This window comes from Erithacus rubecula (assembly GCF_903797595.1).
Source record: "Erithacus rubecula genome assembly, chromosome: 6".
Taxonomy (NCBI): domain Eukaryota; kingdom Metazoa; phylum Chordata; class Aves; order Passeriformes; family Muscicapidae; genus Erithacus; species Erithacus rubecula.
In genome coordinates, this window is record NC_136688.1 from 18622031 (window position 1) to 18643446 (window position 21416).

General features: G+C 38.9%; 1 protein-coding gene across 1 annotated transcript in view; it reads left to right on the forward strand.

The window, feature by feature from the left end:
* GALNT18 (polypeptide N-acetylgalactosaminyltransferase 18) overlaps positions 1-21416 on the forward strand; it is a 164417-nt gene that overhangs the window by 815 nt on the left and 142186 nt on the right. The gene's annotated exons all lie outside the window — the stretch shown is intronic.

The following is a 21416-nucleotide window of genomic DNA, read 5'->3' on the forward strand; positions in this document are numbered from 1 at the left end:
CTCTTTGTGTAATGCCTTTTAATTTGATCGCCTCTTAGTGGGTGCCCTGGGAGAAGGGTGAACATGGGGAGGCACTGGGAGAGAATATGGTTATTTCCTGTGAGTTTTGGATTTTGCATGACTTTATTTTACTGGGGGATCTTTAGTGTCTTCCTTTATATTTTCATCATTTGCACGGCATCATATCCTCTCAGCCTGACAGTGAATGGGATGGTGAGGAGGCTTGGGAATAGGTGAGAACTTGTACAAAATCTACAGGAACCATCTTTCTCTACTTCTGCATAACCTCCACTGAATGCTCAAACTCTAGTTCTACCCTCTCCTAAATCTGAAAAAGAGGAGCAGACCATGTGGTGAAGGATACCATCACCAGTGAAAAAAAGACCTTGCTCATTTCCAGGCAGCTTTGGCCAGCTGGGAATATGGAGCAAATGGGGTGAGCAGGGTGGGTAATCCTGGATGAGCTGGGCTTCCCTGTGGTCAATACACACAACTTTTTAGTGCTATTGAAGCCAGCTGCTTTGCTTTGACTGGAGTTAATATCTTTCTAAATATGGCATATCATCATTCATTTTGTATATGCACTCGTTTCTCAGTCTTGTCATCTTGCTCCAAGGAGTAAAAGGCTGAATTTTACTATTGTTTTTCCCCCCTTTATTCCCTGGAGAATGGGTTATAGCTGCTTCTTCAACTTTTAAGTTCTATCGTGCTGTCCTTAAGTTTTCCTTGGTTCCTGGCATGGGTTTGTAAAAGGAAATGTATTCTTGTCTGTGTGCCAGTGGAGTGCACTGTGGAGGCACATATGAGAGCAGGGATCTTCCAAAGGGCTCTGGCTGAGAGTGAGATACAGAGTCGGGATGCTGGAGTTCTGGGAAGCTGGAATACAATTCTGGAATGGTCTGCCTGGGGAGGTGGTGGTGTCACCATCCCTGGATGTGGCACTGGGTCTGGCCAGGGTCTGGCTGGGATGTTGGGCTGCACTGGGAGGTCTCTTCCAGCCTTGTAATTCTGTGAAAGTTAATTGACTTCCCTTAGGAGGCTGGAGCATAACTCCAGTTTTGTTGGTGTGAAACTCAAACAGCCTTGTTTGTTTTCATGGAAACTAACAGCTGTTCTCAAGGAAATGAACCATGTAGGTGCCTTTGGTCACTAGTTCATAGAGCAATAGAGTAAAGGTGCACTTCAATCAGGGGAGGGTGGAGGGTAGAGCAAAGGCTTTTTTTTTTTTTTTTTTTGTGACTATCCATCCATAAGCCAAACCACATGTTTTTTTCCTCTAATAATGCTTCTTTTAAAGTTGAAGAGGGTCTTTCAAATCAACTAAGTGAACAGCTTGGTGATAAGTACTAAAATATTAGTGGGTTAAGAAAAAAGCTTTGCAAGCTTCTCATGCTTTACTGAAACTACTGAGTCTTTAAGATAAATTAATGAATGAAATAAAAATTACAGATCCTTAGCTCAAAGTGGATTTTCTGTACTTTTATTTGCCAAATAGTTATAACTAGGGTTTGCACAGGAATTCCTGTGGCAGATATTGCAGAGTAAGGTGATACTCTAAACAGATTTTGCTTAGAACTGTGAGATGCTGTGAATTCTGGGTCATTCTGGTGCAAAACTCACTGAAGTTATTGAAAAAAAAATATCCGAAGCTTGACTGGGTTTGATTTGAACCTGAAGGTCTGCTTTAAGAAATTATAAGTGTTGTTGGCAGAAATTGAGTAAACTGGCTGCTGTAGTGGTTCTAGACATGGTTATAAAGGTTGTCTCTAGTTTGCTGTTAAACTTTTCCTTGGAGCATTTCTTTTTTGTTTTGGAGAGAGGTCTCAACAGCTCAGATGTTCTGCAGTGCTGAACAAGCATTGAAATTAGCAGAGGTAATGGAATTACATTCCATAGGATATCCTGCAAATACCAGAGAGCCTTAGCTGCTGCATTTTACACACGGGGTTGTGCTAATATTCCACTTTAATTTGCTTGCTGATTGTTTGATTAGATACCATCTGGGAATTCCTTTAGCATATAAATTGCAATCTTGTAATATTTTATCAAGTGTTCTGGAAATGAGAAGTAAGACCTTCATGTAAAGGAGTGCCTTCATATAAAACCCTTTTTAAGGAATGTCTTTTTAAAAAGGCATTTTTACAGTGAGAAGAGTGTGACACTGAAAAGAGATTTCCAGATAAGAGTGATTCAGAGGGAATCAAAGCTGCTGTGGCTTGTGTTGGGGAAGAACAACACGGACTGGGAAATCACAGAAAGAGGAATCTGGTGGAGCTGAAGCTCAGTGCTGAAACTTGAGCTGCCCAAAGCCTGGGAATCCTGGTTGCTGGCTTGTGGCCAGGCACAGCTCACAGGGTGGCTTTGGCCAAGTGACTCCACCTTTTAGCAGTGGTGTTGATTACTTTGGGATGCTCTCCAGCCAGTGCCAAGGAGATGCTCCTGCCCCCAGCCCAAACCTTCAGCAGGAGGAAAATGCTCCATGCTGGCAGAGAAACTGAGAGGAACTTCTAGTTCCCACTTGCTTTGGGGTTTGCAGACAGGATGGTGTCTTTTTTGAGATTAATTGTATATATGAAATAAACTGAGTAAGTCTTTTTCGAGATTAATTGTGTGTGTTTGTGTGTATGAAATAAACTGAGTAAAGGAGCAGCTGGGTGGCTTGGTGCCTTTCCTGCCTGACAGAGTTGTGTGGCACATGGGCTGTGAGGTATCCCTGAGCTTTATTCCCAGACAGCATGCTTTGCAGGGCTGAGCTTAACAACTGTTAAATGGGATGAAAAAATCTGTGTTCTGTTGAGTTCACATACACCAAATGGGCTCAGAAAACCCCAGACACTCTCATGTTATTAAAATCAATATGAGAGTGCTTCAGACAGATCACAACATATCCTTCATCTCAATAATGCATCATGCACTGGCTCTGACACCCAAAACTTGCCCTGAGTCGTATGAGCAGTTGGAAGATCAGGGGAGTGGGCAGGCTGCTGTTAATCTGATATTGGGTTTGTATCAGTGACAAAGTGACAAACACCAGCCAGAAGGGAGAAATGTGCTGTTTTCTGCAGCCTTGCTTCAGGCCATCATAGTTCATAGTTTAATTTTCCTTGAAAAGCTAAGCTGTGATTAAACTCATATCACTCAAAACACTGCTGCACATCATCCTGGCTGTCTTATTACACACTGTCATTTTAGTATTTTTCAGCCCTCCTGGTTTTAATCAGATGATGTTTTCGTTGGGGAATTACCTCAAAAGATTATAGATTGTGAAGTCTATGGCATGAACTTGCTTCCTTGCCCCTGCCCCATTCCTCCTCCCACCCCCTTGGACCTAAACAGTATTATTAAACAGTTGAGACATGGGCTAGATCTAAATTGAAGTTGTAACACAGAGTTCATTTCTGGACTAGCTGAATTTTTAGCTAGGGTCAATGGATGGTTCCTAAGACATCTTTGTCCTACCAGGACTTCAGTCCTCCATCCTTGCCAGCTGCTCTTATCAGTGGAATATCAGGCACTGTGTGGACTTGGGAAGATTTGTGAGAGAAGAGTTGTTTACATCATCTTTCATTCTGCTGCTTAGGATGATTTGCTGTGTGGATTTACTTGAGCTAATATTAGCTGTGCCACAGTTGGATATCTGATCACCCTCTGTGGTCAGCTGGGTCCCCAGTGTGTGATTCACTCAGTCCCTGTGTCAGGTGTTAGGGTCAAATTATTTGCTGTCACAAACTCTGTATTTTGAGCTTGGGAACTAGGTCAGCCCACGTTCTTAATTTTAGCATGGGAAAGATTTGAGTAAGTAAATGTCATTGTTTTTTATCTACTCTTTATTTCTTGATCTCAAACACAAAGAAGGATGTCTTCTGTCCTGTGCAGCGTGGCTAACTAGCCCTAGCTGGGTTCCATACAGCCAGCTCACCAGGGTCCAAATGGCCACTCCACCCTGCCTCTGACTCCTGAGCTGCTTTCCTTTGGGGAATAATTAATGGCTAAACCCCCCAGCCCATTTCCCTCAAGCTCAAAAACAATTAGGCATGTTTATCACTGGCTGCAGCAAATTTATTCTGCTGGGAAACCCAAGAGCACCAGGCAGCAGCCCTGGGAGCACTCAGCCCTTGCTCCACTGCAGAGGGCTCTGCACTCCCTGAGTATCCCTCTGCATTCCCTGAGTATTCCCCTGCACTCCCTGAGTATCCCTCTGCATTCCCTGAGTATTCCCCTGCACTCCCTGAGTATTCCTCTGCATTCCCTGAGTATTCCTCTGCATTCCCAGGGTCTGTGCAAGCACAGGGATCTGCTGTCCCAACACAGGTAATTGCAAGGGAAGCAGTTGCTTGCATATGTAAGACAGGCAGGATTAATCCCATTATTTTTCCTCTCTAGACTGTGACTTCTCAAGTCACTCTGGATGGCTGCATGTCAGCACAGATTAATTGGAATTTAACTTTCATGTTCTTTCATGCTTAGGGATGAGCACACTAAAGAAACCTTAATATAGTTATTTCAACTTGTAGACTTAATTTGCTGTAAATTTTCAAGCAACACTGGAAGTATAGGTATTTCAAGGACAATCTACTGAAGACTTAATGTTGTTGATTACATTGACTACACCTTGATATTACATTATTACCATTATTAAAATTAACTTTTTTGTGCTTTTAATATCTCTAGCTCCCTTCTAATTATATTCCTGCTGGTTCTTCCACTGAGGATATATGTCACTGGGATGCAATGGGCAAAATGGAGGGGTGGGAATTTGGCCTTGTTAAGGTAACTGGATTTCATTGCTGGATATTGAATGATTCCTTTCATGATTAAAGTTGTTTTCTTCAGAATGAGGTTTCTCTTGTTTTTCTTTTCCATTTCCTGATTTTCATCTGGATTGTTCTGTTTCCTCACATTTATACAGTGGCAATGGCATGGCAGATTTATTTGAGATTGTTTCTTTTGACAGAAACAAGAAAAGTTTTACTTGGCTGCAGAGTGAGAGTAGATGATAGTTTTGTATTTAGGAGAGGAATTGACCTCTTTCCTTCAGTCATGACAATTTCATGGAAGTCTTCAACAGAAGGTTAAAACACAGTGCTCCTGTGTGTCCCTAGTGTCACCTGGGCTGTGCTCAGGGTCTCAGTGCTGGGGCTCAGGGACATTTTGTTAACAGTGTCAGGAGGGCTGTGGAAATCCTGTTGTAGTTTTGGTTTTGGCATTTCCTATCTCCTAAATCAAGGCCCATATTTTAAATGTGAATGTTTGAATTTTTCTTTTATTAGAGCTGTCACAGGTGATCTCTGAGAAAATAGGATTTTTATAAGCAGTTTTCTGAAGTGTGTAGGAAAAAGATAGTATTTCTGGGTTTTTTTTCATCATAGATAAATGATCATTCATTTTAGGGAGATAATACAGATTTTCAGGCTGTGTTACTTGCTCATATGTAATCTGAATCTAGCTAAAGATCTTTTTCATGAATCATCCAACTAATGCAGAGAATTACCTGTCCCTGCTTTCATGGTGGATTCAAATTGCTTTGAAGCTCTCCTTTCTGCATCAAGTCATGACTTGCCAGAGGCTTTGCAGGAAGATTTGGCATGCTGGAGGTAAAAGTGAAACTTGTCAGATAAACTTTTCAAGCACTGCAGACTCAGTGAGTCTGTGCTCATCCATTACAGGATTATCCTTGCACTGAAATTCTGTGCACAGAACAAAAAGGGCCTGCAGAACTGAGCACAGAATCATTTTAAAAAATAACTTTGTTCTGTGTGTTTGCCTTTCTCTGAGGTGTTTGTATTTTTACCAGCTCTATCTGGAATGATCATACTGTGCCAGCCTTTCCCTCTTCTGCTTGTGCTAACAGGAATATTCTGAGTTGCTCAAGTGAAGGGTGTGGGAGTAGCATGGTGTAATTTCTGTGGAATTTCTGATTAGAAGATGTTCACATTTAACAGTTTGGAGGACAAGGAGGGTCGAGGAGGAGAAAAGCACAGCAGAAGCTGCACAAGGATACCTGAATGCTTTATCCTTGTTTAGTTGCTATGAAATTGCAGTTATGGGGTGGAAGCTCTGGATTCCCCACTGGTTTTATGGAAACTGCTGCTGGGGAGTTTCGATGGAGTGGAAAGAAGCAATGCACCATTTTTTGATTCTCTTCTGAGAGCTTTTTGCTTTCCTGTCTCTCTCAAAACCAATTTCACACTTAGTGGATTGCTACAAATATTTGCTTGTTAATTAACCCCAAATGTAGCATTCAAAGATTGAAGACTTAAATCGATTTGATTTAGTTTATATGGATCTTATAAAACACATGTAGGACCTTTAATGAAGGGTTTTTTTTGTTTTTTTGGGTTTTTTTGCATACAGCCAGACTATCATAAGCAAAATACTGGGCCTGGAACCAAAATCATGATGTTATTTTTCTCCAGTGTTATAATTGTGTGTGGTTGCTCTGATCCAGCTTTTTCAGAGTTAGAACCCTGATGTTAAAATTAAACTTAGGTGTAGCAGAATGAAGAATTTTGTGTTTCTCTTTAGCTGATGCTTTCACGTGGCTGTAAAGCTGTGCAAGTTTAAAATTAATTTAAAACTGTTGGACATAAACCAAGCAAACCAGCAGCAGAAAAACCCAAACACAAGCTCCAGAGGGATGTGCAGACTTCACAAATGCCAAGAAGACTGGTGAATTTAGGCACCAGCAGCAGCAAAACCAGGAAAAGAAATATAAAAAATAACTAAAATATTGTCTATATGATGTCTCCCTCTGAAAGTATGGTGAAGCTGAGGATCCTTTTGGAAGGTGCAGGTGGAATCCCAGAGTGAGTGGGGATTTCTTTTGGGAAAAGTGAGCAGAAATAAAGCTTTTGATATGGGCGCTGCCAGTTCTTCAGGGTAGGCTTTTAATTGCTCAGCCCTGCTTATTTTTTTAATTTTTCCTTAATTAAGCTGCTCTTGGAGAATTTCTAAATCTATGACAGGGTAAAATTCCTTGTTATGAGGAAACCTAGAGACTTGAAAACACGTAGAAGGAAATTCAGTGTTGTACTGTGGGAGACATCCCTCAGCTCCTTGCAGTAACAACATGTCAATATATTTCTGTCTGCTTGACAATACGTAGGAAAAGCCTTTGATTTTATAAAATTGCCTGTAATTTCTCCACATTTCTTTTGATTCTATTGATTAAAGCTTCCTCTGCCCGCCTGGAGACATTAAATAGCAAACCATCTGCTAAAAGTGGATTGGCAACATTCCTGAAAATTAACATTCCGAAAAAAAAGTTTAGTCTAAATATACTTCAAAGGCTGTTTCTATTCGTGTTCTGAGATGAAAAGGAAAACAAAAAGTTCTGTTACAGTCTGGCAAAAGGTTGCCAGGTAAGAATGTCATGTAGCTTCCTCAAAAAATTTGTTTATCTGTCTTAGGGAAAGAAGGAGCAGGGAGAAAGAGTTATTTCTTCAGTGCTCTATGTGTTGGCACAGGTTCTGTGGAAGATAATTCTGGATATTTGCTTCTCCAGCAGTTGGATTATTATTTCTAACTGTCCTGTTAAAACCAACTTTTAGGTAGTAAAGTCTTCTCTGAAGGCATTTACACCCTTTCTGTTACAAACCCCCCCCCAAAAAAATGTAAAAAAAAAAAAGAGAAAAGATACAAGGTTTTTATTTGAAAGAATGAGAAAGTCCTGGAGTGTCTCTTCTGCCATAAGATTTTTTTCCTTACCTTAAAAACCTTTAGGTACTGATAGATATTAAATTATTTTTTTAGACTGCATGCTAAATGTTTTTAATGTATCTCTTTCCCTTTCTGTTCAATGTTTATGTTACACATTTATTAAGAGTGACAGTGAATTTGCCTTTCTGCTGTTTGATGAGAACAGATGTTATTTTCTCCTAACTTCTTGACACCTGTCAGAATTCCCCATGCTCATTCAATTATCATCCAACAAGAAGGATTTATTCAAGCAACTTACCTAGAAGAGCCAATTCAAAACAAGATACCCTTTCCACTGCTATTGAAATAAACTCAAGAAGTCCTGTTTATTTCATTGGAATGAGTAGCTCTGTCTTTTAGATAAAAAAATAATTTAAAAAGCAATTTTCTGAAGTCACCTCAGACAGCAGGAATAACAGGGGGAGTAGAAGGCCCCAGCTGAAGGAATTTACACATTTACACTTTTCCCCTTTACCACTTTTTAAATTTTTTTTTTCCTGTTAATTAATTTATTGTGTTTTCTAGGAGTGGTTTCTCCCCCCCATTGCCCTAATTACCCCTTACCTTGTAATTACCCTAATTACCCTTTAAACCTTGTGCACCTGGGTTGTAATAAGTTAAGAGTTTTCAGTTGGTGGACTTTGGGAATTGCATATAAAAGAATCAGGAAAAGATATGGGATTTCTGTTACAAATGTGCAATAGTTCCTTTGCTGAAAGAGATTTTTAAAAACTGAGTGACTGCTAAAATATAAATATATATATAAAATATATATAAATAACTTATTATTACATATAAGTAATATTATATATATATATATAAAAATATACATACATACATTTTGAATTGGCTCTTGATTGCCCTGACATGTGTGAGCCTCTTACCTGACACAGAAAGTGCAGTTAAATCATTAGTATGAGTAAAATCCTTGAAATTGGAAATTATGCCAAAACACAGAGGGGCAGAATTTCAGCAAAATTGTTTTTTGAAATATTTGTACATCCCATTTCTATAGGTGTCTTAGAGAGGTTTTGAATTTTTTTTTCCCTGTAAGTTACTTTGGAGCCTCCAATGTTTAATCTCCTTTAGTATGTGTTACCTTTCTGAGACAAAAAAAAAAAATTAAATTGCTTGAGGCATACCTCAGGAAATGGAGGTAAAACCAGCTAATATAAATTCTGAGGAATTCACACAATACATTTTAGTTATTATGTAATTGCTTAAAATTATGTAATGTTTGCATTAAAAGGAGGAATCAGATACCTACTGGGTTGTCTCACAGTAAGCTTTCTATTTTTTATTTCTGAATTATTAGAAAATTATATTATTATAAGAAAGCAATCTGTCGACCTTTCTTTCTTTTATAATCTACCAGTCAAATTGATGTAATCAGAGGTTAAAAATCTTGGCAATAACTACATCCATCTCATTACATTGCCATTTGCCCTTCTACGGGAGCCTGAACCTGAAAACAAATCCCCAGTAAAGCTCTTTGCCACTGAGCAGCAGAGGCAAGAACATCAGGAGCATCTGCTGCTGGCCAAGCTGCAGTCAAGAATTCTGCTGCATTATCCCCTGTGTTTTCTGATTATTCTCAAACCAAAGCCAGATTTCTGAGACATATGATATTCCCAGTGTCTTCACTGTGTATTAAGGTGCAGACAGTCTGTAGAGAGTCACAGCATTATATTTACGTGGCAAATTGGTTTTTGGGTACATCCTAATCAGTGTATGAATATTTTTCTGAAACAAAGCACAGAAACTTGACACTGTTTGGGGCCCTCTGCAATAAACACAATGACTAAAAGAATGTTTGCAGCAGGAAGATAAATGCTGTTACATTTTTAATAAGTGCATTTTTTTTTTTCTCCCATAATGGAAATCCTTTTGCTGTTTTTGTTGGGCATCTTCCTTGTCAGAGGACACACTTATCTCCTCTTGTTTAGGCTCAATTTATGTGCTGTGACTGCTTGGGTAAAATGCCAGCTGACCTTGTGACAATTTTGTATTCAATGGGGCTGGGGCCCTTGTGGTGCTTGTTTCTGTCACTAGTTTGGATGCAATTCCTTTCCTTGCTTTGCTCTGCTCAAGGAATACTGCCTTATATTTTAAATTTGTGAAGAATAAATAAAGATGTGCAAGGAAGGTGCTGTGTTTCTTTCTGGGAACAGATTTTTATGGTGCAGATGTAGTTTCAACCCTATTTTTTTGAAATTCAAGGTGGCAGAGCAAGCACATTTGCAGGGTTACCATGTCAGCTTCAGGAAGAAAAAAAAAATAAAATTGTGCAGTTTGGCCTAGCAAGGGAAAAATTGATAGTCCATCACTTTTTGGTGCTGTCAGCTCTGCACTTTGTATTGCCTTGGCAAAATTTCAGCTAGAAGGGTTTTGTAGAGTTATGGATTGTCTTGACAATGACTGAAACTTGTAAAAAAAAAAAAATCTTGCTTCATTTGATGACTACAGTGTGGTTGCTTTGTAAAGCATATATTTCCTGTGGTTTCCTGTAATGTAATTTAGTGCAGTAGCAGATGTTTTATTCCTTGTTAGGAGTACTTTCCCTAAATGAAGTCTGGAAATTTACTGTAGAGGCAGCAAAGCCATTAGGAGCTGTAGTGGTGCTATACATGAAGCAGTGCTGTACAACAATTCCTGTCCATTATGGTGAGCTGATACTTCACAGTAAAACCCATTTGAATTTATGCCTCAGTAAGAACTGCCCAGCAGCTTACTGACAGGAGGCAACTGGTTTTCCCTGAAAATTTCACTTCCATGAAATTCTTTACACATGGATTGCAAAAAGCCCTCCAACAACAATACCAAACCCTCAAACCAATGTAATCACTTGAACCTTTGCACAGAAGACCAATAAAGACAATTCTGCTAGGTAACCAGGAATATTTTGTGAATTATTGCAAGCTTTAAACACTGTAAGGAACTACAGTTTAAGCATCCTTGAGTTTAGCATTAAATTGCTGGGGTAATGACAGATACATAGATTTCCCCATAATGACTCTTTAGAACAGAAGCATCCAAGATTTGCATGTTTGATTTTTCTGATTTTGAGAATATGTGCTTCCTAACCTCCCAGTTGCCTTCTACAAGTTCCCTAAGTGGTTTTTTTTTTTTCCTTGTCTTGGAGCTGGAAGTTTTCCAGTTGTATTTTCTGAATTGCATAGTACTTTACCCTTTTTTTATGCTGATGACTCCTGCAGTCCTACTGGCTTGGTCAGTAAAGCCACAGCCAGCAGGAGTGGCACTGGGATAATCTGCTTCACTGTGTATTTTCATAGAAATTAATTCCACCCTGACCCTGTTGTTTTTCCAGACCAATCTGTAGCCTTGACCAGTTTTCAAAAACTATGGCTGGAGCAATTACTGTTGAGTTTTTACAAGTACAGAAAAGCCCAAGTGATTTATTCTGTATATTCCAGATTGTTATGATGTGTAGTGTTTTCTTCTTAAAAGTTGTGGGGGTTTTTTTGTTGTTGTTTTGTTTTGCTCAGTTATATAAGAGTAAGAAAATGTGTGTGCAGAATGTTAAAATTTATTATGGCAGTCAAGTTGATGAATTCAGCTTATCCCTGTGTGCCAGTTAAAATGGAGAGGGCAAATGTTAGTTATTCACCTTGGGAAAAATGCATTTATTCCCTTGCAAAAGAGTCCAAGGTAAACTTTGAAAAACATTTTTATGAAATAACCTTCTTGAGAGAGAATTTCAGTGCAGCTTTTCTATGTCTTTATTTACTTGTGCAGCTGAGAGGAAGAAGGGGGAAACAAAAGCCCCACACAAATGTATTTGTACAACAAAACAGAGAAAAATATATACTTGGAGCTTGCTTTCTCCGTAGCACATTTTCTGAGTCAACAGTTTTGCTGTGATAACTTTTAGAATTTTGCTTGAGGTTTTTCAGTTCTTCACAACTTAGAGGGCAAAAATAAACCCACACCAAATCCACAAAGTTGGCCAAGAGCCTGCTGCCTTTGACTTGACAACAGGCAGGATTTATTAAAATACTTAGCCTGGAGTTGACTTTTGAATTGAGCTTTTTGTGCAGGAAAGTGTTGAATTAAGATAATGGGTAATTAAACTGAGTAATTCCCTCAGTTTCTGTATTTTGTGGTGCTGTCCAGGGAGAGGAAAGACAAGCAAGGTTTCAGTGCTGCTGAGGGTCTCCTGCTCCTCTCACATTTCTTCCTGGAAGTTTCTGTGAGTCTGAAACTACTGAAAATACTCCAATGACAATTAAATGTGTTGGGTCTCTTGCTGGTTCCTTGTGCAGGTCTGCTGAATGCTATCCTAAATGCTTTGATTTATGCATAGAGGCATAGAAGATGGGAAAAAGTCATAGAAATCATAAAAAAGTCATTTATTGTTTTCAAAGAAACAAAAAAAAAGAAAAACAGAGTTTGATTTTTAAAGGAAGTGTATTGTTAAATGTAACTGTTTCAAATTATTTCTGCTATCATTTTGATTGGCAGTCTGGGTGACTTTGTGCCTCACTAATATTTGAATATTTTGCTTCACTTGGGTAGCTATCTTGCATGTTAATTTAAAAATTGCTCATTTTAAACCAGTGTTTCACAGGAATTCTTCTGAAGCAGGAGCAGCCTTTCTTGTGCAGAGTGTAAAGGAGCAGGGTCATGCCCAAAGTGGATACTTCCAATAAAACTGTTCCTAGGTCTAGTGTGAGCTCTGCCTTCCTTTCCTCCTGCTTAGAGCTGCTTTGTCCATGATGAAAAAGGATTGTATTTAATTGTTGTGCCTCAAACCTGGAGCAGCACTCAGGTTTTGCCTTCCTGTCCCCATTGTGACCATTACAGTGGGAAGAGATTCAGCTGATGGGAATTTGTGTTAAGGCACCCTGGAAAGGAAGGGGCTCAGCCAGTCCAGAATATTTATTTTCATTTTTCCATGGAAACACCTGCGTCTCTCCATCAAAAACCTTTCATTAACCTTACCCTAGCATGCAGATCCCTGCTGTGAAAGGAGCCTAATGTGCAGATATCCACCCTGTAAGTGTTTACAGTCAGTGAGATCAACCCCACTTTAAAGGTTTGTCAGTCGAAATCTCTTGAAATCAATAGAGTTTTAAGCTGTGTCTCTGAGCAAGCAAAAAAATCCTGTTTTTTCTTGCCTGCTAAACTGGTATTTTGTTGTGTGTCGTGTTAGATATTAGCTCCTCTTATGTGATGCTGTAGCCCATTTAGGTTGGCTGTGTCAGCCATGTATGAGGTTAAAAATATGCTATTCAAATAAATGCAGTCCCAAGATGTTTATCTCAGTGTTTTAGCATGAATATAATTGTCTGTTGTATTTGTGAATATATACATAAATACATTGACATACTGGCTCTTTGTTCTCGTTGCATCTGTAATAATCCCCTGTTTCACTGGTAGTTAAATCCTCATTGTGTCCAGTCTTTTACTTGGGATACTCAGGCTCATAAAAATAAATAAATAATATAGATAAACCAGACTTGGGATGTGTTGTGCACAGTTGTGGCACTGCTGCAGAATCTCAGTCAGAAACTAGTAGATGAGGCAGAGTCTGGTAAGCAAACAAGGTGTTTCTGTGCAGGCTGGAGATTTATATATACAAACTCAGGAAATTATTTCTGCTGCCATGTGGGAATTTTGAGTGACAAGCCATTATGAGTCCTAAAAACCAATTTATGGCAATGCTTCAGTTCTGGCTTTTCCTTTAGGCTGCTGCTTCCACTGGGGATTGGGAATATGAGAGTGGTTCTGTTGTTTTGTGCAGATTTCAGTGCAGCATCACAGAGATAACACGTGTAAGCAGCACAAGTTCTGACTTTTCTTTTTTCCCCTTCATCCTGAAGCATTGCAACAGTGCCAGGGTCACCCATCTCAGCATCCTCTGTTACAGGCTTATCTTAAAAAAATGCCAGTATTGTAAAGGAGCAGTCATGGACAGGAAGGATTTGTTGTGTTTTGCTCTTTATTGTGGAAGTGACAAGAACAGGAAGGGTTTTGCCTGTGGATTGGAGCTGAAGGGCAATTCCCAAACCAAGGGGATAATTTCTCCTGGTGAAAAATGTGGCATGGGAGAAGTGAGAATGGAAAACTCCAGGGATTGAGGCCCTTGGCTGTTCTGGTGCCCCTGGCACAACCTGGGTGGTTGCCGCCCCCTGTTCATGGAAAGGGAAAAGGAAGCCACACACTCTGAAAACAATTTAATTATGCTTTAATTACCCAGGGCTACTGATCTGGTGGCTTTCATAAAGGCTTCATTAAAAAGTGAAAACAGGGAAAATGATAAAAATGGGAGACAAAAGAATGATTTCAGATGCTGCCAGTTAAGAGGAATTTGAAACGTAAAGATTACGGAGTGTTTTGATTTTTAAAGGCTTTAGATAAAGTCCAAGATTTGGGAAAAAAAAAAAAAAAAAAAGTTCTGGTAGGTGCAGTGCCATTTATACCTTGTGAATGTGTGTGTTCTTCATCTGCAGACAAACAAGCTAATGAGCTGGACTGGGGATGCCAGGATGAATATAAATATGTAGAATAGCATCATGTTATGCATGGATGTTGTCACAACTCCTTACCTGCCATGGCAGTGTCACCTTACAGGTTCTGATGTGTTTGTGACAGCAAACTGAAGGTCGTGCAGGTCTTACTTCAATGCTTTTTTATTCAATGTTTACCTTTCATATTTTTCTTCTTATTTCCCCCAGGATGCATTTTAAGGTTTTTTTTCCGTGTCAAATTAATTTTATTCAGTTTATTTATTTACTTCCAGAATGGCTCGGCATAAAAAGAGAAGATTAAAGGCAGAGGGAAAAAAAGGCAAGCAAGCAGAAGATTCTTGCACAGTGTGCATCTAGAAATTAAATGAATATTTAATTTGAGGCATCAGGCAAATTAAAGCTGGTTGGTTCCATCCACTTAACCATGGTTGTATACAAAGAGTTAAACAATTGCTGCTCATTAAATGTATGATACTAATTAGGGTGCTTAAACTGTGTGTGAAACAGCATATGGTATGTTAACTCATAAAGCAGGTTTTTTCTGGTCATAGGACTTATTCATTATTTAATAAGAATATTTAATTTATGGACACAGAATCAGAATCACAGAATAAGTTAATTAAAGTTAATTTTAAGGCTCTTCTGTGAGCTTTTTATATGTGGCCACATGTATAAAGAGCAGGTGACTGTCCAGTGATTGCCATCAAAAGTCCAGTCTGAAATTTCTGTGAGTCTGCAGCCTTTGAAATGTTTTTTTTCCTTTAGTTCAGTTCATGGTGCTCCAGACTCAATACCATTAGATCAGTCATGATGGTGATGGTTAAATTGTTTAAATTCTGAGGAGCATTTTTTTAATTTCTTGATTTGGTGGGGCTGGAGCAGCACAGGCTCTTTCTGAGCTCTGGGTGGAAGGAAGAGATAGTAAAAGGGTTTTGTCCAGAAATAAATTCTGCCCTTTGCATTAAGGAAAAGCAGCTGCTCTTCACCTCTGTGGCCATTCATGACAGAATAAAATTGTCTCAAAATAGGACAGGGACTCCTGAGAGTATTGTGGTACAAGGAAAGAATTTGTGGTGAAAAGTTCATCTGCACAGCTGGTGATTTTCTAGGAAAATCCTCTGAATTGCCAAATTTTGGTAGGCATTTCAAGGCAACAGCAATTTCTGGGAGGTTTTTTTTGAGGCTGGCAGCTGCAGTTGTCTGGGACTTGCCAAGAGCTGCTTATCACAAAGGGTTTTGGTTATTGGAATGGAAGATGTTTGATTGATCAGGAGATTTCCAGGACTCTGCTTTATTGAGTTTCTCACCCAGACAGGCAGTGACCAGTGTCCTGTGGGGTTTGCTGTAGATTTAATGTCTCTTCCTCCTGCTTTTGTTTCTCTCCCTTCCTGGAAATCCTGCTGCCTGGCAGATATTCTTGGATGATAACCCACAAAATGGAAATTTTCATCCCAGCAACACCTGAAAAACAAGTACAAACTCTGAGTTTCCACTGATGTTTGGATATAACACTGGCTCAACACCCCTGCCCTTTCCTGACCCCTCACTTGATTAAACAAACAACCTGCTGGCACCTGCAGGAAGGTGGGAGCTGGGAAAATCAGCTTTGCTTTGGTTGCCATAGTTCTGGCAAACTGGAAAATCAAATCCTTCCCATTTTCAGGTGGGCTTGGGAAGGATGTGGCTTCTCTGGGGGAATCATTCAGAGCCTGAGAGGTGTGAATGTTTTTATGAAGCCAAGGGGGAGAAAGGTATGACTGCATTATTTTTTTAAAGGAAATTTGTTCTCAAAATGTCACCCTTGTTCTCACTAACTGAATTGGCACTTCTGGCAGCTGAGCCTGCACAAAAATAAAACCTGGGTCCTAATCTTGCTTGTAATAAAGCAAATATCCCCATGAATATTTTATTTATAACCATCCAAAACAGAATGATCTAGAATTTATTAAGCAGCCAACAGTTAAAATTGCAGATTAAATGTATGTTAAGTGATTTGAATTGTAAAGAAGAAGAAAGACATTTAAACTATTATAAAGTTTAAGTTGAGGATCCCTTCCTGTTGTATGCATGCATTGAATTTGGGAGCATAAGTTCATGTTAAGCCACATGTAAATTAGGGCTGACATTATTCTGTCCTGTCTGACATCTCTGAATAATTAACAGGGAGAAAAATAGAATTTCACAGTATATCTTCAGTTTGGAATTCCCTAAATTTAAATATCTACTTCTGCATATATCACTGAACATTCCACTTCTTCTCAGTCTCCTTACAAATCTTCTTACATATGGTCTCCACCAAAAAAAAATTGTATTTTCACATAACCCAACTCTACAGGCAGTAGAGTGAAACTCCCTTAAATTTAAATGCTTAGCAAATAGTTTTGTTTCAGCTGGGAACCACAGAGTAAATTGAAGGGGGGAATTTAAAAATTGTATATGTGTCTATATTGTATAACATTAGTTCATGGAATTGTAAACTTTACTGTCAGTGCTGGAACTTCAAAATATATAGAATAATCATTTTAAAATACGGACAGTTAAAAAATTAGGACTAGGCAAACTTTTGTACTGTAGCCAGGAGCTGCTGACAGCTGTAGTGTCAAACACTTCAGTTGTTCTTCATTCCAATTAATTAGAATTTTTTTATTCAGTAAAAAATACTATTTCAGTATGGGGTGCAAACAAATTATATTTGTGAGTTTGAGCTGTGTTTACAGAATAAAGAGTTAATCTAGTTATTAGTACCAACCCCATTATATAAAAGTACAAAGAGTCTGCTTAGATGAGAAAGCTGCTCAGTGTCTGGAAGGAATTTGACTTGCAGGACTCTGAGATTGGGATTTGGTTTCTTTGTTGGTCATAAAAACAGAGTTTGCTGTGAGAGATATGGAAAGTTCATAAAATCTTCAGTAGGAATTAGCACAGAGGGCTGGAGCAGAATTTTAGAGCAGGTGTTTCCAGTTAAATGTGATCCCAGATTTGTCTGGTCCTGGTTTGCTGCAGGACTGTCTATTGGAATTTGCCAGTGCTGGGAAGGTGAATTCAGTTTGTGTCCACCAGCAATCAATTTCCAGATGCAGATAGCTAAAAGACATGTTAATACAGTGTTACTTGTCAGAAATGTTCTTTAATTTATTGAGATACTAAGGTAACACCTTGAGGGAAAGTGATGAAGTTGAGAAGACCTCGTGGTTCATTTCATGTAACTGGAATTTTTTAAAAGCTCTTCATTTTTCCAGCCAGCTGTGGTAGAGATGTCCCTTCTTTGGAGGGAATAATGATAATAATAATAATAATAATAATAATAACCAAGACTTCTGCTCCTTACACATGAACACATTGGAGCCCTAAAAAAAGAACTGCTCAATAGTCTATGCACAGGTTCTTGTGCTGCATGGTCTCTGTACTCTGCTTAAATTACTTTTTAAAAGTTTCTAACTTATCTTCAGTTTTGGTCATCAAGCATTTTTATTCCAGAATTAAAAAAAGTTCTTCTGTGTAGTTCAACAAGTGCTGGGTCAGATCTTGGACATGCCAGTTCTGCCACTGATTTCTGGGTTTGCTAGTTGTTAGCAAGCAAAACTTCCAACTATCCTGTAGGAAAGTGATAATTAGGGGGGAAAAAAAAAGGTGTGGAACAATACTGTTTGTCTGCAGAAATTTGATAAAGTCAGTATTTGACTTTTCCAAAGATTTTACCTCCTGTTCTTAACCTGTGTTGAAATTTAATGTTGTTGTTCTCTTACAGGGTTTCAATTACTAATGAAAAAGGCAGGTGAAAAAAGTGTTTAATATAGTAGGTTTCAAAGTAGCACTATCATCAAAGTTTCAATATGAAAATTATAGGAAATAACTTAGTTTATAATTTTTAAAATAGTTTTTATTAATTTACTTGGGTGAGAATTATTTTTTGTTTATGGATTTTTTTTAATAAATAGCTCTTTGTGGTTTTGATGTTGCAGTGATTAGTTGCTTGGGAGAATGGAATTTTGATTATTATATGCTTTTCAATTTAAAAAATAGGGTTTTTTAAAATTATTGAGGACTGTATTAATTATGGGGCACACTAAGGATTATATGATATAATATATATCATAATATCTAAGGATTATATCATAAATTTAAATAAAGGCTCTTTTTATTTTTGAAAAAAACAGGTTTTTGGGGGAGAGTAGCAGGGGTTTTTATTTTTTTATTATTTAAACTCAGGGGATCATAGCTATTTTAACATTTGCTTGTTTTAATGTCTTTGTTCATATTTGCAGTTAGTACAGTCACAATTACTTCATAATATTTTTATGTGTTATAGGAACAAGAGTCTTTCTGGTGGGGACAGGGATGGAGGGGCAGCTCTGTGCTGGGGGTGTCTGAAAGTGCTGCAATTCAGTCCCTGCACTCTGGGGCTGGTACATTTAATTTCTGTCACACCCCTGCCCTGGGTGGTGAAATCCTGCTCAAGTGAGCTTGTTTTGCTGTTGCCCTCTAAATCTTCTGCATGGATCTGAGTGTTGCTGGAGTATTCTCAGTCAGAGAAATGATTCATGCCAAGGTGAGTTATCTGATTTTCCATTTTTTTCTTGAGAACCTGACCTTGAAATGCACATTTGGCACTGAGCTGAGAAATTATTTTTTGTGAACTTCATAGATTCCTACCAAACTACAGAACTTTCTCTGGCTGATGAAATTTCTTTTTTTTTTTTTTTTTTTTTTTTTTTTTTTTTCTGGGGTGTAACTTGTGCCTTCACCTGCTTTATTTTCCCAGTTGGCAGTTTAGACTTGTAAATGTTGGTACTAACTTATTTTGGGGGATTTTCTTTAATGAGGTTTTTAGCCTGTCACCATCCTGTAAATAGAGGGAGATTCTCAAACTGATGTCTGAGCAGCCAATCTTCTGCTTGGGTGTGTGAAGCTGCTTCAATATGAAAAAAGGAAAAATATTTCCATAGCAACCCATTAGAAGCACAGAATGTTTTTTCTGTGCAGGGTTTTTGCTGTTGATGTTGTTACACCCTTCCAGTGGAGATTTTTGGCTGCTGTAACCAAGCCATAAAAAGCAGCCAGTAACAGCAACATTTGTTTTTCTATTCAGGACTTTGTTCTGTGTGTATACTTTTATAAATAAATGTGAGCTGTTCTTAATGAAATTACCTCAGGTTTCTAAAGCAGCTCCATGCTTTGCCCTCATTACGCAGCATTTCTTTTGAGACCTGAGGTGCCAGAATCAATTATTCAACCATTATTATTATCCATTTAAATGTCTCTATAGGGGAGCCTGAGAAAACTGTTTGGGGGTTTTTTAAACATATTTCCTGAGAAATTCCCTATATGCTCTGCAAAGAAATTATTTCTTTGTGCATTTATCCGACTTTGGGAGTAATTCCTGGAATACTTGAATTTTGCCCTTGACTTCTCTGCTGCCCTCTAACCCTTTTACCATTGCAAAAGTTAATAGCTTTGAATAAATATTGAAGTAGGTAGTGAGTGGTCTCTCAGAAAAGAGTTGATTGAAGAAGTGGGGCCTCATTCTACCTGTGGTGAAGGAACTGATGAACAAAGAGGATCAGAGGGTAGGGAGAGCTGCCCTAATCCTGTCACTTACAAGTTATGATTATCTGGAAGACTTTGCTCATTAAGTTCTAACTGATTTTTATGTTTTTTTTAAATCTGATGTCACTATTTAATTAAAAATGCTAAGGGGAAGTTCAGGACAGTTGGATTCAGTGTATGGGAACGTGACCCATGGGTTTGTGTGAAAAATCCCTTTCAAGCTGCAGGATTTGGTTGTCTGTAATTTGCTTTCCTGAGCCCTGCTGGCAGAGAGCCTTCAGGCTGACAGGGTAGCTCTTGCCTTGGTCAGTTTGTGAGCTGGTTCTCCTGGGGTTGGTGTCCAGAGCTCTTTGGGAGCTGTCAGTTCAGCTGGCAGCTGTTTATTCTGCACTGCTGATCCCATTGCAGAATGGCTGTGACACCAGTCAGCACTCAGGCTCACCTGTGAGAGGAAATTCAGATAGCTGGATCCCAAGGGCTGCACCCCATCAAGGGAAAGCCTGGCTCCTGGTGCCTTGCTAAATGCTGCCATGCCCCAGAACTCCATCATCCACAGCTCAGTGATCATCTCCCACTTACTGGTAAGGCTTCTAACACCAGAAATCCTGGTTTCCTAAAGCCTCCATTAACATTGTGCCATGCTGAGAAACATCTTGTCTTATCTGTGAAAGAAGAGTTTACTTTCTCATCTTTTAAACCTGAATATTTGTGGTTTTTTCTTACCAGCTCTTCTCTCATGGTTACTTCCTGCTAACATTCCTTTTCTCCTTTTTAGCACTGGAGTACTTTGCTACTAATAAGCTGCATCTTATAGCTGGAATATGTCCATGTGGCTGAAACCACAGGTCATAGAGGAATATTGAAATTAAACTGCAGTCAAAGCTTTCTTCCTGTCTGAACATATTTTACTCTCATGTTTTGAGCACATTAGTTTCTCAAGGTGTTACTCTCCTTTTGTGATACCTTTCAAGGCAGTGAAAATGTGTTAAAATTTAGTAGATAATGTACAGACATAATGTCAAAAAATGGCATTGCTTTGCAGATTAAGCACCTGAACCTCATCCCATGGTGAAATGCACGTTTAGTGTGATTTGGTGTGACCAGAAACCAATTTTCAAAGCAATTGGCTTTGCAGTTCAGTCAGTGCAGCATTTCATTACAGTGACTAGGAACTCTCTGCCTTCTTTCCTCTCAGCTAAATCCAGACTCTTCCAAGGCTCAAAGTAATGTGTACTTTTTCTTGCTTTATCTTTGCTCTCAGGATTTGCTAATACTCCCACAGCTGCCTTACATGTCATTCTGTTTTCCTCAGAGGCTTCGAGGCAATTCCTATTTTCTTCCCCCTCCCTCTGAAGAATTTCAGAGATTCAAAACCAGAGCCCCAAAGATTGGTTCAAGATGTGACAGGCTGTGTTCAGGTTTGAAAACTCCTCAAGTCTGCCACAGGTTTTCAAGTCCATGATCTCCCTGCCTGAAATCCCCCCCCCCTCCATGTACAATTTTGGCTGGTTTCATGGGTGAATGCTGAATTCTTGTGTGATATCCTGGGGGCACTCACTGGTGTGCCATTACTCTGGTTAGCTGCTGTCCCTTATCTCCATTCTGTTTTCCTGCTGCCATTCAGACCCCTCAAGGGTTCTGGTTGCTCAGAATTCTGTTCCATCTGGTTCTGCTTGGAAA